The sequence below is a fragment of the Meleagris gallopavo genome, chromosome 6 (assembly GCF_905368555.1).
Source record: "Meleagris gallopavo chromosome 6, MGAL_WU_HG_1.1, whole genome shotgun sequence".
NCBI lineage: Eukaryota > Metazoa > Chordata > Aves > Galliformes > Phasianidae > Meleagris > Meleagris gallopavo.
The window spans coordinates 51,174,198-51,187,980 of NC_139409.1; the positions used below are offsets into that span (position 1 = coordinate 51,174,198).

A 13,783-nucleotide genomic window follows, 5' to 3' on the forward strand; every position below is an offset into this window, starting at 1 on the left:
TCTCTTCTCATGTAATCCTTAAAAGTCTCCTCTGCCTACTGCCTCTCTGCACAAAGTTCTTTCATTCTTTCAGAACTTCAATATGGTTATTGCTTACTTAAGTAATCTCAGCAAGGGTTATTTGCTGCTTTTAACCCTTATGCTTGCATATATAATATTGCTGGTGTGCTAAAGCTGTTAGAGCCATTAAGCTGATGATTACAGTTCCTCAGGCTCAAACCATATGTTCTGGATATCTGGTTTTTTTTGTATATTCCATGTGTTTTTATATTCCCTGTTTCACGTTGAAAATAGTGAACAGTAGGTGACTCTCAACACCCAGTTTGGAATATAATGCATCTTAGATTCAGAGTCCCAGATGACCTTCCTCTCCCAAATCACTAAAAATCTGTTTTCCCTTCCGCCTCCTCCTAGTCAACTGAGCGTTCCCTATCTTCTGTAAGCTCCCTCCCTCTGGTTGCTTGGCTCCATAAATGCATAGAAGTTGTTAGAAAATGAAGCACATCACCAAAATGCCTCTCACATCCGCATCCCTAAAGCTGCTCACCAGCTTTTCTATTGAAAATGAACTTTCTACCCAACAATTTCTGCTGCTGCAATCACACCATGCCTGTATTTTTCACTTACTTCTTTACTCTTAGATTTCTTCAAGCTCCTGTCTAAGACACTCCAATTATGCAAGTTTTTTGTTCTTCCCCAGCTCCTTATTGCTCTGTACTTTCTCTACTGGTGCACACTTTTCTCAATTCTTTTCCAGTAAACCATTTGAAAGCCATTCTTTTGCAGCACTGAATGGGGAATTACAGACAGCAACCTTCTCTTTGGCAGAGGAACAGTGTGCTAGACTTGCTCAGGACTCCTTACAACACAACACCTTCTCTGTTTTGTGCAGCACAAACTGGCCACCAGCCTGACTGGTCCCAACCACTGAACAGGAACAGCAAACTGGAAAGCACTGGTCTGCTACTGGAGCTAAGGAGACAGCCTGTAAAACAGGGTTGCAATGACCTCCAATCTCCATGCACCTTGAACTGAATAGAAAATCCACGTGTAATACAGACATTCGTGTTACAAACAGCAGATGAAAGAGGTTGAGTATTAACAGTTGCTGTCTAAAGAGCAGACTAGAAGGAAAAAGAAAAAACAAACCCCAAACACCCCAAAAGTTTCTGTTTAATTGTATTGGTGCTAATATGTTGTTTCTCACTTGAGCAGGTAGTAGGTTAAAGAACCAGAAACATGGAAGACGGAAAAGAAGCCCCAGGTCTTGAAGACTGCATGAAGGGATCAGGAAGGTAAGGCGGGTAGGGTAGAAAGAACATATTTCTGAAATGCACAAGTGAGCCTGTGGCAGATGAGATGAAAATTATGCTTGAACAGATTTCTGGTGCGAATAATCATGATTTCTCACTACTCCTTTCATGTATTTCCCAAATTTTTTTCTCCTAAAACTTCTGCCATTGGGTGAACACCTAGAGAGGAAAAAGGAAAAGGCTGAGTAACAGCAATTTTTGCACTTTTATTTTAGTAAACCTCCAGCACCAGTAATGACATTCACCAGTCATTAGCTCATCCAAAGCTAATTTCCATCAGGACTGGAAATAGTGATGTTACTTTACTCTAACTTGACTTAAGAAAGAGTCAAAATTTGCTTCCTCTGGTTTCAACATTTTCCTAGGAACAGTTAGTTAATTCAGGTTAGTGTCTTAAAGTTTAGTTCCCAGGAAGGCTATTATTAAATAAATAGAGTTCACATATAAAAAGACAGATATCTTTCAGACCAAAACAAAGATAAAGCAATTCCAGAAACCCCTGAAATGACCAAGTAAACAGATGTGAGGATGTCAGAAGTGACTGACATGTTTCTGAGCCCTTCTGACTGACCTCAAAAATATTCCTTTCTGGAATAAATAAATAAATAAATAAATAAAAATAAAAAAAGGAAGCCAAGGTAGCTGGTATTGCATTCTGTAGTTTTGATTCAAGCATGAGGTCTGAAAGACTTCGTGCAGTATCTGCCAAGGCTGACAGGCCACAGACCTGCGGTGTAGGAAGAAAAGAGGAAGGAGCCAGAGCCAGAAGCTCTGGTGGGCATTGCAGGGCACAGATTAGCATCTAATGCTTGGCCATTACATGGTGCAGAGCAGCCTTTTGTTCTCATGATACCACAGTAATGATACTGTGCTTGCAGAGCACAGTAACAAGAACTCCAGGACGGAGTGACACCCACTGCCAGGGAGATGTATAACACCAATCCAACCCAACGTTCCCATCTTTGCTCTCTAGCTTGCACCAGATTTATCTCCTACTAGCTGTCTGATAAAGTCCTCTAAGAAACAAGTTTGCCCTGTCAACTTCTATGTGCATCTAATGGTGGCTCAGCCCAAACTATGGGCTGCAGCAAGGAAAGACCTGTGCTTTCAGGGCTATGGCCTTCATCTGGGCTGCTCTGCGGGCAGGCAGATGAGACTACAGTTCAACCAAGAAAAGGACCAATCTAAAAATGATAGGACCAGAATGTAAGCACACTAGCAGTTAGCTGTATTGATCTTGGCTGAGAAGTTGCATTTAAATTAAATCTGCTTAAGTACTAACCTTGACTTCTGCCTGTGTTGTTCCCAAGCATCACATTTAACTTTCTTCTCTGAAGAAGGACTTGTTGGAAATCCTCCATAAAGATGAAATCATTTACCAAGTCTGAGTGCAGTGCAAGGGGTGGTGCCTGTTGTCACATATTAAATGATTATCAGGAACCGTTGCTTGGTGGTTGTCCATTTATTCAAGTTTGGAAGGAATATTCCCATCAAGGTTGCACAGCAGATCTAACTATTTTGAATTTAAGGCATCACCACAAAGTTTGGAAGAAAATAATATCAGAAAGAGCTATGTTTGCAGCAAGAGTCATATTTTCTTGAAGCATTTCAGTGCAATGAAAATATAACAAGACAGAGACATACCATGTTCTTTCTATCAGGCCTCCACAGGCAAGTGACACTTGTTGCAGTCCACCAGTAAGGTGTTTTTTTTTTCTTTGTGGACCTTCACATCCATATTAAGTTAGAATGAAATGTATTTAAAGTGCACTAGGAAGAATATTCTGACACTGTTAAGTAACTTCAAAAGGGGAAAAAGTATTAAAACATGTTTGAATTACTAACAGAATTTTTTCTAGTTGAATGCATTTACTTCTATGCTCATTTAAATGAAAAGAAGGTACCCCCATTGACTCCTATTAGTCTGCGTAGCTAAGGAACTTAGCCAAAAATGAGTGAATGAAAAAAAACAAATCTCAAGTGTTACTCCAATTTCTTGTTTCAGGCTATTTGATCAGCAGGTTTTCCTTTTCCTGTGCTCACTCTACTGAAGCAGAGTCAAGGTAACCTCTTTCACAGGGGTAATCATTGCTTTTACCTGGGAAATTCCAGCAAATAAAGTTGGATCCCAGTTCCAGTTTTCACTGACTGATATTATTACCAGAATGAATGAAAGGAAAATAAAGAAGCAAGATCAAAGTGCAAAATTTGAAATAAGTTTCTGAATATGAAATCATAATGGGAAGGTCTGCAGAAGTTCACCATACTCCTTTTACTGGCTGTACTGAGACTTCCTGTGAACACAGTGATGCCCATAAACTGCTGAGAGCTCAAACCTGAAACGGTTCAGTCTACAGCATCAAATTACAATAACAGCTAAGAAAAGCCACACAGTACATCCTCTTCTAGGAAACAGCATTTAGAAAAACACAGACACAGTTATTGCTAAGAAATGACCACTGAATAATACATCTGAAAGCTTCAGTGAGAGATACAAGTACTAAGAGTCCCTGTAAAACTGAACACATTTGTTAAAATATTGAGGGTAAACAACAAGGGTGTCTGATGAAATACAAAGAATACAATGTGAATGCAGTTTATAAGGCTTCTTCTCTTTTGATGCCTGCCCACGTAAAAAATATCTCACCATTTCCTTCAATGTCAAAATCACTGACCTTAAATACTGGTGAAGAAGATACTGCAGCATTTACTTCAGTGCTGCTTAGCCTCTCTATTCTCCACCAGACATTAAGTTTTTACATTCTTCCACTGTTTTTGAAATACTGGCCTATGCAAAGATTCTGGTGGCACTGTGTTAAGATTGACTTAATTTATTCTTCTCCTTTAAATGCTTTCCCACTGAAGATACTTCATGTCAACCAGCAGGATAAACAGGTCACTTGAAGTCTAAAGCACAAGAATGTCATAGCTCCACATAGCATTTCCAATTCCGCAACAAAACGATGCTGCACAACATAAAATGCAGGATTTTTTTCAGCCTGCTAGAACATCACTACCTCCAGCCCCTCAAGGACCCTATATCCCCCACTCTTCTCTCCAAACCTCTACTTATCCCTAGTCCAAATCAAAGCATTGTGTTTTTTTTTCCATGCCCGAGACTTTAATCTCCTCAAACACCTCTTTTAACTTGTGCCAGTGGAACTTTCCTATTCTAACAGCTAAAAAAGACCTCTTTCCCCAGGAGAAAAGTAGCTAAAATGTAGTAGTTAATGATCTGGACTGAGAAACATCATCTCTGTGTTCCAGCCTACTCTCCATCATACATCTCCTGCATGACACTGGCTAAGTGAACCACCTTCAAAGACTCAGGCACAGAAGAGCTGAGTCAAAATTAGATTCATTAATATTTGCAAAGCACTCACTGATCGTAGCTGGGAAGTGTGATTAATATTTTATTACGGAGATGACCAACTCAGCTGCAGAGCTGTAACTCTTTGCTTCTCAAAAAACTCTGAAATAAGCAGCTGCCCTGAAAACCTCGATTTGCTCCAGCAATGCCGTACTTGTTGGGGATGGGCAGGGAGGAACTGAGAGTCCAAAATCTCATATTGTCTTGTTAAACAGGCTCAGCTAAAAAACTTAAAAATTGCTAGAGAACTGTGCAAATCAATATCAGCATGGTGTTAGCGTGTGACTGCAACAGAGCATACAAGCTGCAAACCATGTGAAAGTCTGATGAGATCTTGAAGTAAAAAAACAAACTACAGACTGTTAAATTAAAAAGAGCTTGTGTGGGCAAGTCTGCTTCATTACTTGAGGTTTTTGTAGCAGGAAAGATGCCATTATGAAGTGGCTAGAGCAAGTTAAACACCTTTTAAGTGTTATAACAATTAGTTGCATTATGAAAAAAAAAAGCTGGCATTTGCTTAAAAAAAAGTTGTCTTATTTAACTACAAACACACGGCGTTTAAGGCATTAATAACTGCCTATGCCACTCATTCTTACATACTTACATGCTTTTCAAATTGCATTTGGTAAAGCTTGTTCCATCTGTTTTCCCACACTCCGTCAACACATGCAACAGAAGCAGGCACTACCTATGGTACAGTTGTATTTAGTTCAGAACTTTCTGCTCGCATACCAGAAATTCAGTGCTAATTCAACATACTTTGTGGGCACTCAAGCTATGAAGGATGGGCTTGGAAAGGGGAGGGGAGAAAGGAGGTTTCACTCATCACAGTACACACACTTCCAGATGAACAAGTGCAGAGGAAGGATTTGTGCTTTGTCAAAGTCTGGTTGTGCCCACTGCCTTTAGACTCCAGTACAAACCTGTTGCAACACAATGATATCATGCCACAGGAATTGGATGAGTGGCTGCTAATCTGCTTGCTAACTTCAAACAAACAAACAAACAAACAAACTAGTGATTCCTGTAAGCAGCTTTTCTGAGGTGCTCTCTAGGTAGAGTGGCCTGAGGAGGATTTCAAGAGAAATCACCTTCAGGATCAGCCTATGTCCAAGCCTTGGAAGGAACAAATGGTCTGAGGAGCCCCAGATGTGATGGTGAGAGTTCTTTGTATAGAGAGCCAAGGTCCATAATGGGAAAAGGTGCACAGCCTGAAAATGAGGATGTATGATCAAGCTGTAGCTTTCCTAGGTGAACTCACTGCTGGAAAGTGACCCTGCTATTCTGCTGCTCACCAGTCCCTGCCTGCTCTTATAAAGCTGTGCGCCTGCCACTCTGTTGCCCCAGCACAACTGTTTGAGAAACCACGCTCTGTGAACTGGATTAACAGGTCTGGCTTAAAAAAAAAAAGTTTTTAATTGTCAGTCTATTTTTAAATTCTCCAGTGTTACACAACATGGCGGGTTTAACTGAGGGGGTGGCACATATTAGCACAAGGCAAGGGCAAGAAGAGAATGAGGATGCTCTTAGCAGGGAAGGTTTTGTCAAATGATATTTATGGTCTCACTTTCTCTCCCATTAGAGTTTACACTGTCTGCTTTATCTATCATTACTTCTTGATAGCCTAGTTGTGGAGACAGTACTATTAATTTTTCATAGTTCTAAATTTTGACTCGTGAAAACATTCAAACAAAGAAATCTACCAGCTCTGGGAAAAAAGCCAAGCAGAGATATAATTTTATATTTTTGTTCTGTTTTTTTTTTTTTTTTTAATTGGTTCTATGATTTGTATCAGGAGGCACTACATCAGATGCTAGCCATGCACAGATCAACCATCATTTGTATGATCATATTATCTAAAAGTATCTGGAAAAAAGACACTGAGTTTGGTAAGCACAGAGTAAAGATGTAATCAAATTAAATGGCCCCTACAAGCAGTTTTGGGTGGAAACAGCTATCACTTAAATCCTTTGTATATGAAGCTTTGGAGGCATTTTCCTGCTGCTTTTGCTTATCAGAAGTGGCAATAATGTTCAAAATCCAGAAAGGAAAAAATTCTGCCTCACTGGGTTTTTTTTTCCTAATGCATTAAGGTAGGTGGGCTGCTGAGCATTTAGAGATGCCAGAGATCAGAATGGAAATTTAAAATACCCCCTCAGTTAACAGATGAATTTCTAGTGATACAGATAGTATGCTATATACATTCACTGTTAAACACACAGGCAGTAGTCACTTGCACATGCTCTGGCTGCCATCCAGATAGAAAATTCTTTCAATCAATGTAAGAGTAAAAACCTGTCCTCATGCAAAGCTTAGATTTTAAACAAAATGTTTTTCCAATGTAAAGCTCTTGCACTGTAGTACAGTAAATTCTAAGGCACCAATGGTTTGTGCTTCAGAACTAAAGGTTATCGTTTTAAAATACAGGTCCATGCTTGATTTATTCATCCCTGGTGTTGCCTACTACCACTATAAAAAGTATGTTCTGGTAGCTTATACCAGTGTAAAACTTTAAGAAAAAAGTTCCTCATTCAGCTTCTACTCTTCCTGGGAAAGACCTCATGCAAGTATATATAAAGATTTCAAGATCTGTCTTAAATTATAATCTAGAAGTCCTATCCAACTGAGAAACTCAATTCAGCAAAGCCAAATTTAAACCCAGGTTTTGCAGCCCGCATTTAAACTAAAGCTGGTGTTCAAAACCTACATCCAAATGACTGAAGTATCCTGACATTCTGATTGAATGATGAGTTTTATTTTCCTCAGTCTCCTGGACCTCTTCCTGTGGCACCACGAGATACTTGGAGCTTCATTAACTTTGAATCTGCCCCCCCAAAAATCCCTGCACCTTGTGGGCTTTCCATACCATGCAGTGTGGTAGTGCTTAAGCAATAGCAAATCTCCAGCTTCACTCTGTTTATGTTGGGTGGCATGGAAACTACAAGTGGATTATATGACTTTATTTGGTGTCACTGTGAATTTTCCCCATTGTTAGTCCTTATACATACAGTGGGGGAGGAAGAAGCTTTGCAAACATGGGAGATGTTACAAGGTCTTCCTTCAGCTGTTCTGCTGCTACTTGCAGTCAGCTTTAAGGTTGGAGTAAAGTGGAAACGTGCTACACTATGACTCACAGTCAGAGAGGTTTTCTCTGAACAGCCTGCAAGTAAATAATGCCACGAAAACCATGAATGTAAATGGCAACAGAAGACTCTGAAGAAGCAGAATTACTTTGTGGTCAAAGATGAGCTCATTCAAAAGAAAATCCAGAAAAATGGGCTACAGATCCTCTAAGCTGTAATAATTAAAAGAACATTTCAGAGCAGTGTTTTATTCAATTTCGCTTGTGAAAAGTGCAGAATCTACAAGTAACCTAGATCTCCCAATCTGCTTTCAATGTCTGCCTATCATTTGAAAACATCACTTATAGCAGCAACATTCAGCTGCTCACACTTTGCCTTATGTAAAGCTGTCTGTTTTACATCATTTAGGAAGGCAACAATAGACAGTACCCCTGCAACTCCTCTCTCAGCTCCTGTGATCACACTGTTAACTTCTGGGTGAAGAGGTAGAAGGTTTATTGCAGAAGGAAGCCAAAGTGGACTCTGGTGGAGCCTTCTGCCAACTTCAGCTCCAAGCAACCCTAAACTTTGGCCCTGTTAATACAGTAGCAAGGAATTGCTGAGAGTTTTGCTTTCGTAATGTCAGACAGGTTGTAATTTGCTGGAACAGGAAAAGGCTACCAAGCAGCACAGGAGAATTTTATTCACCACTATTTTTCTTCTTAAACCTAGCACTTGCCTGAAAATGTATCACTTTATCTATCTCATTCACAAGCAATTTGTCATGCATCTTCAAACTTCAAAAAGCATATTGATTCCAGAGCCAAAACTGCAGCTGTCAGCAGTGCAGACTCATGTGATCTGTTAAACACATTCCTCAAAGGTGGTTTGCATCCTCTGTTCCCATTTCCTGTGGGAAAGGCAGCAGCCACAGGCTCTCACTCACAATCCTCTGGAAGGCTTCGCTGTGGTGGTCTATGGCAGCTAGGCCCCGAGCCTGCCTCACAGTAAAGCATAGAGCAAGCTGATGCTGAACCTCAAGTGCCACTGCATGGATCAGCCTATGGCAGGGACAGCAAGCTCAAGGGCTGTTGGGACACCAAAGTTCAAGGGAACCCGAGCTTGATCTGTCAAGGATTACAAAAGCCAGTGTTGTGGTGGCAGAGTTGTTTTTGTCTGCTTGCTGCTGCTACCTTGGCAAACTGCAGCAGCAGCAGGGCCTGTGGGCTCACTCTCATTAAGAACACACCATGAGTCTCAAACGCTATGGAACAGTTCCATTCCTAGATCCTCCATTCCTGACATGAATTAATACCTGTTTCAGACATGATAGCCAGGTGAAATTAGGTGCAAGAGATCCTGTTGGCTTCCCACAGCCAGAACTCTGGCTGGCACAGGTTGTCAGAGTGTCCCTGAGAAACCGTAGTACAGTGCTGATTTGCACCAGCCTTGCCAATAACCCTTGTAAGGATTTGGAAGGAGTTCCCTGTGAATTAATAGGCTGAGAAATTTTAGGGCAAGGAGAACGGCTCTTCTGTCTTACTTACATCATCTCTGAAGGAAGAGAAGGAGGAAAGGTGAGCTGGGATGATTGAGCTGGAAGGCTGCAAAACAAGAGCAGGTGCTGGCCTGAGAGAGGTGTCACAAACCCCAACCAGCTCAGAATAGAGAAATGTTGCCATCTAAGCTAGCATTTCTTCATACCAGATACATTAATAATATCAAACAGTGCATGCAAGGAAAATACACATCATCCTCAAACAATTGCCTGCTTTCTTCCCTTCAACACTGAAGTCAAAGGTGAGGCAATTCTGATACACTGCAGAAGACTTTCATTTATTTGTTTGATATAAAAAACCCAACAAAAATGCCCAAAATAACATTCGAAGTATTTCTATCAGAATGATCCCACAGCAGGTGGAAAGTGTGAACAAGTGACACACGGGACAAAAGATTTTATGGCTTTGTTGTAATGAACTTCTCCCTAAGCACTTTCTTCTTTCAACATTTGAAACTGCTGTTAGCAATGAAGTAAAGCAAAAGAGAAGAAAGTTTGGACCTAATGTTTTCTCAGCAGAAAAGGCATTGGGTGGCATCTTGCATATCAAAGCAGACCTGCAAAACTTATGACACTCTCTGCCAGATATGCAATATATAGTCAACCCTTCTGAAAACTGAGCAGATTGCCCTTGATTAATCTTACTGTCATATCACAGAGCTATTCTCCATCTTCTTTACGGGACCTGTCATGGATACCACAACAATCATGAAACTTTCAAGGGCAAACAGCACTTTTTAAGAGGAGGTATTTGAACTGCAGCTCTTTTTACAAAACTAACTCAGTCACAAAGATGAGCTTTCTCCATAGAAATCTCACATTTAATATGAGAAGCTACAGGGTGCATTTCTAAAAAGGCATATCAGCACATAAATGAGTCTATATCATAAAGCAGATGATGTTGAAATAAACACTAAGTGCTGCCAAAAGGCCCTCTCAATTAAGAGAGGACAACTACACACTTTTGCAGAGGCAGCGGTAAACAGATGAGTAAAGTGTTGCAAAAATATGCAACTGTTACTATATAAATTCCATTGTATTAGTCACCACGTTCTTCTGGGTACTAAAATCCCTTTCTATAACAAACTGAAACCATAAGCTTCTCCGATTCTGTAAATAGGTCACAGGATATTTGGAAATTCAAATCCTTCATCCAGCAGTACTATATGCAGCAGCTACACCAAAGAAACTGCAGGAGAAAAATATATATTTAATTTCTTAGATCTGGCTGGGCTTGGTTTGTTGGTTTTGCTCATCTCTGTACACTTGTGCAAATGAAGAGAGATCTAGTACAGGTTATGTGTCTGCTATTCTTAAACTCCAGAAAGAAAAACATTTTTATTTTTCTAAACAAAGCAAGTATTCTGATCAAATGACAAATGACTTGATTTCCAGAACAGTTGTACGGAGAGATGTATAGGCAACAGCTAGAGCTAGGAAATTACAGTACCAGGTTATGAACAAGGACACGTACTCCCTGAGAGTTTTGTGGATAAGGAAAACATACTTAGAAACAGTTTCCTAGATTGATGAATGCAGTAAAATACAGTGGCATTTCTTTTAACGTATTTTCTGCCCTGCTATGTCGACTTTTCATATACTATACTTACAATCATGTTATATAAAGTACTAAATTTATTTAACTAAGTTTCTGTATTCCAACTGAAATGCTCTCTCTTGGTTGCCTCTGACTAATTTTGGCTAAAACTAAATAGTAATGCACATCGATATGCCTTCTGCATGCCTCACTGGAGAGAGTCCTCTCTTCCTGCCAGGTTAGGTTACCTAAACACCCTTTTCTCAAAAATCGCAGTTGAGATTCATTTAAAAAACTCTTCCTCCTCCAACTTTTGCAATTCATGAGTTCTCCATAATTAAACCAAATGGGAAATTTTTCTGTTCACCATTGAGCTTTTGTTAATCAGGAAAACAGCAACAGCAACAACAAACAAAACAAACAAAAACAAAAAAAACTTTTTTCTTGTGTGTGCCTTTCAGCTTTTGCTGAGACAGTCCCAGCCTTTTCATGTGAACAGCTGCTGCAGGGTTATTCAGGGTCAGCTTGCATACGAAGCAAAGGTTTCCTCTAGTCATTTAGGGGAAACATAGCCATGGTTGGCAAAAGGGAAAAGAGAAAACAACTTCTATTCAATTAAAAGTGCATTTAAAGTGAAAATCAGAAAGAAACAGTTAAGAACGGGACTTATCTAACAGATAATGAAACAGGGAAAACAGAAAAATCTAGACAAAGCACTTAAAATAGCCTACAGAATCTACAGAAACCACTGATAAGAGCTTTTGGTTTTATATCAGAGCACATCATCAATATACCTTAACCTTGGAAACTTGCTCAATATCTTATAGTTTGTGAAGGCGCCCAGGGCAGAAAACAAATCTTTTTTTGCAGGTTTTTCTCCATGTAAGACCCCACTTCTCATTGGTTTTAGAAGTTAAAAAAAAAAAGCAAACAAAGCTGTCCTTCTCCTCTAAAATCCCCTTCAAATCCCAAAATACATCAAAATTTGCAAGGTTCTTGGAGTTTCAATTTCCATCCTGTTTAAGAGAAATGTTTTTTCCTACCTGTAAATGAAAATCAAAGCTTACAGGTTTTAATATTACTAGCCACAGCAACAGCTCTTGCTATTCCTCAAAGCCTCTCCTTCTAATCTGTGTATGTACTTATTCTCCTTGTCCAGTGTATGCCACTCAGTCAGATAACTTGGAGACCTATTTGTGTGAGTGGTCTCATGAAAATACCCTCAGTATTTAATTTGTGGTATTTACAACTTCTCTCAATTGCATAAAGTAAAAAGATGATAAAAACAGACTTCAAAACATCCTTGGAGATACTCAAAAGCTACTTTGACTTGGTCCTAAGAACTCTGCTCTAGTTGGCCATGTCTGAACAGGAGTTGGACAACATTACCAACATTAACCTTTCTGTGATTCTGTGAAAGTATTTCTTCATCAGTTAAATAAAGGTTTAGAAGAAGGACAAAGAAAAAAAAAAGCTTTATGTAGCACCTATGGCTGCAGAAACTGAAATTCATTTTTATCTCCAGAAGAACTACAAGGAAGAGATTTTGCAGCAGTTTCCACATATTTCCGAACTACCGTAAGGCTGCAGGAAGACATGCCCAGGGCTAGGAGGACCTGCTTGTGGGAAGGAGCATCTCCTGCCTGGCAGCTACTAACCACATTCCCAACGGCAGCCACCAAAGGCTGGAGTGATGTTGCCCATTTATTACATGGAGGGCCAACCACTAGTGGTAAAGTGGGCACAGGGCTGAACTTGTGGTCTAGAAGCTTAAAAAAGTGTTTTCCCCTCTGCTTCAATATTCTTCCCCCACATTATAACGTCAACATCGATGCTATTGGAGCCAAAGAATTTTGTGCTGTTTTAGATCAATCTTGATGTTTCCTTTCCTAGGCGTCAGCATATGTAAATACATAAATGTACACAAATAGAAGCTGAAATAATTTCAAAAATCAATTGGTCATAGATTTTCTTTACCATGTTTTTATTCTACAAGCCATGCAGCTCACAAGGCATCCATATATCGATGGAAAAAAAAATAAAACCAAAAAAACTCAACCAAACAACTCCTGCTATTTAGTTCATGGCAAGATTAATGGCTTGAAACACAGATTAATTTCCTGCATCAGATTACACCAATCACACAAAAGAAGATCCCTTTTGTGAAATGAGATCTGTAAACTCAGTATGCTATTCATGAATAATCCAATGTGGATGTAGAGTTATTCAGCCACAGTGCAAATAAGAATGAAAAAGAGAGGGCAACAGTGGTAAACACCCAGGGATATTTTGAATTTAATTGGGATTAGCATGTAATGTGCTTACAGGGTTTAGAAGAGAGGCTGTGCAGTGGCACAGTGAGAACATAGGTATTTGAAAGCCACAAGCACCTAATTTAATGAGATTGAACGGCAAGAACTTAATTTGACAGTCAGTTCATTTGCATGGAGTTTAACCCAATGCTGTTGATTTAGGCTGAACCTAGTGCTAGTGGGGGGTAGGCTCCAGTGTTAAAGTGCACTTTGAAATTTCAGGGCAGAAGACCAGTACATGAGGGTACTTCCATGACCTAATCTCTTGCGCAGTGAACTCCTTACACACAGAGATACCACATGCAGCACTACATGCTAGTCTTGATGAAAATCAGAATAAATATAGACTTTTGGGCTTACCAGCACATGGTCAATTTGGTATATGATGTACCTATCTGGGTAGGAGATGTAATCTGTATGAGTTTTGATCATCTGTGCATGGCTGCTCAGAGGAGGTAAAATGGAAAACAACTAATGTTTTGGGAAGATGGATTTGGAAGAAGTCCAACATGTCCCTGTTTTACCTGAGCCCGCAGGAATATTACTGTGTTGTACAAATATTCTAATAAATTGCCCCACTTGTTAAAGTGGCAAATATCTGCAGACTGTAACAGGAAAGCATCCATTGGCA

The 13,783-nt window shown here is 39.8% G+C and overlaps 1 protein-coding gene across 2 annotated transcripts in view; it reads right to left on the reverse strand.

The window, feature by feature from the left end:
* The window catches only part of EGFR (epidermal growth factor receptor), a 151,833-nt gene that overhangs the window by 83,634 nt on the left and 54,416 nt on the right, over positions 1-13,783 (reverse strand). The window lies entirely within an intron of this gene.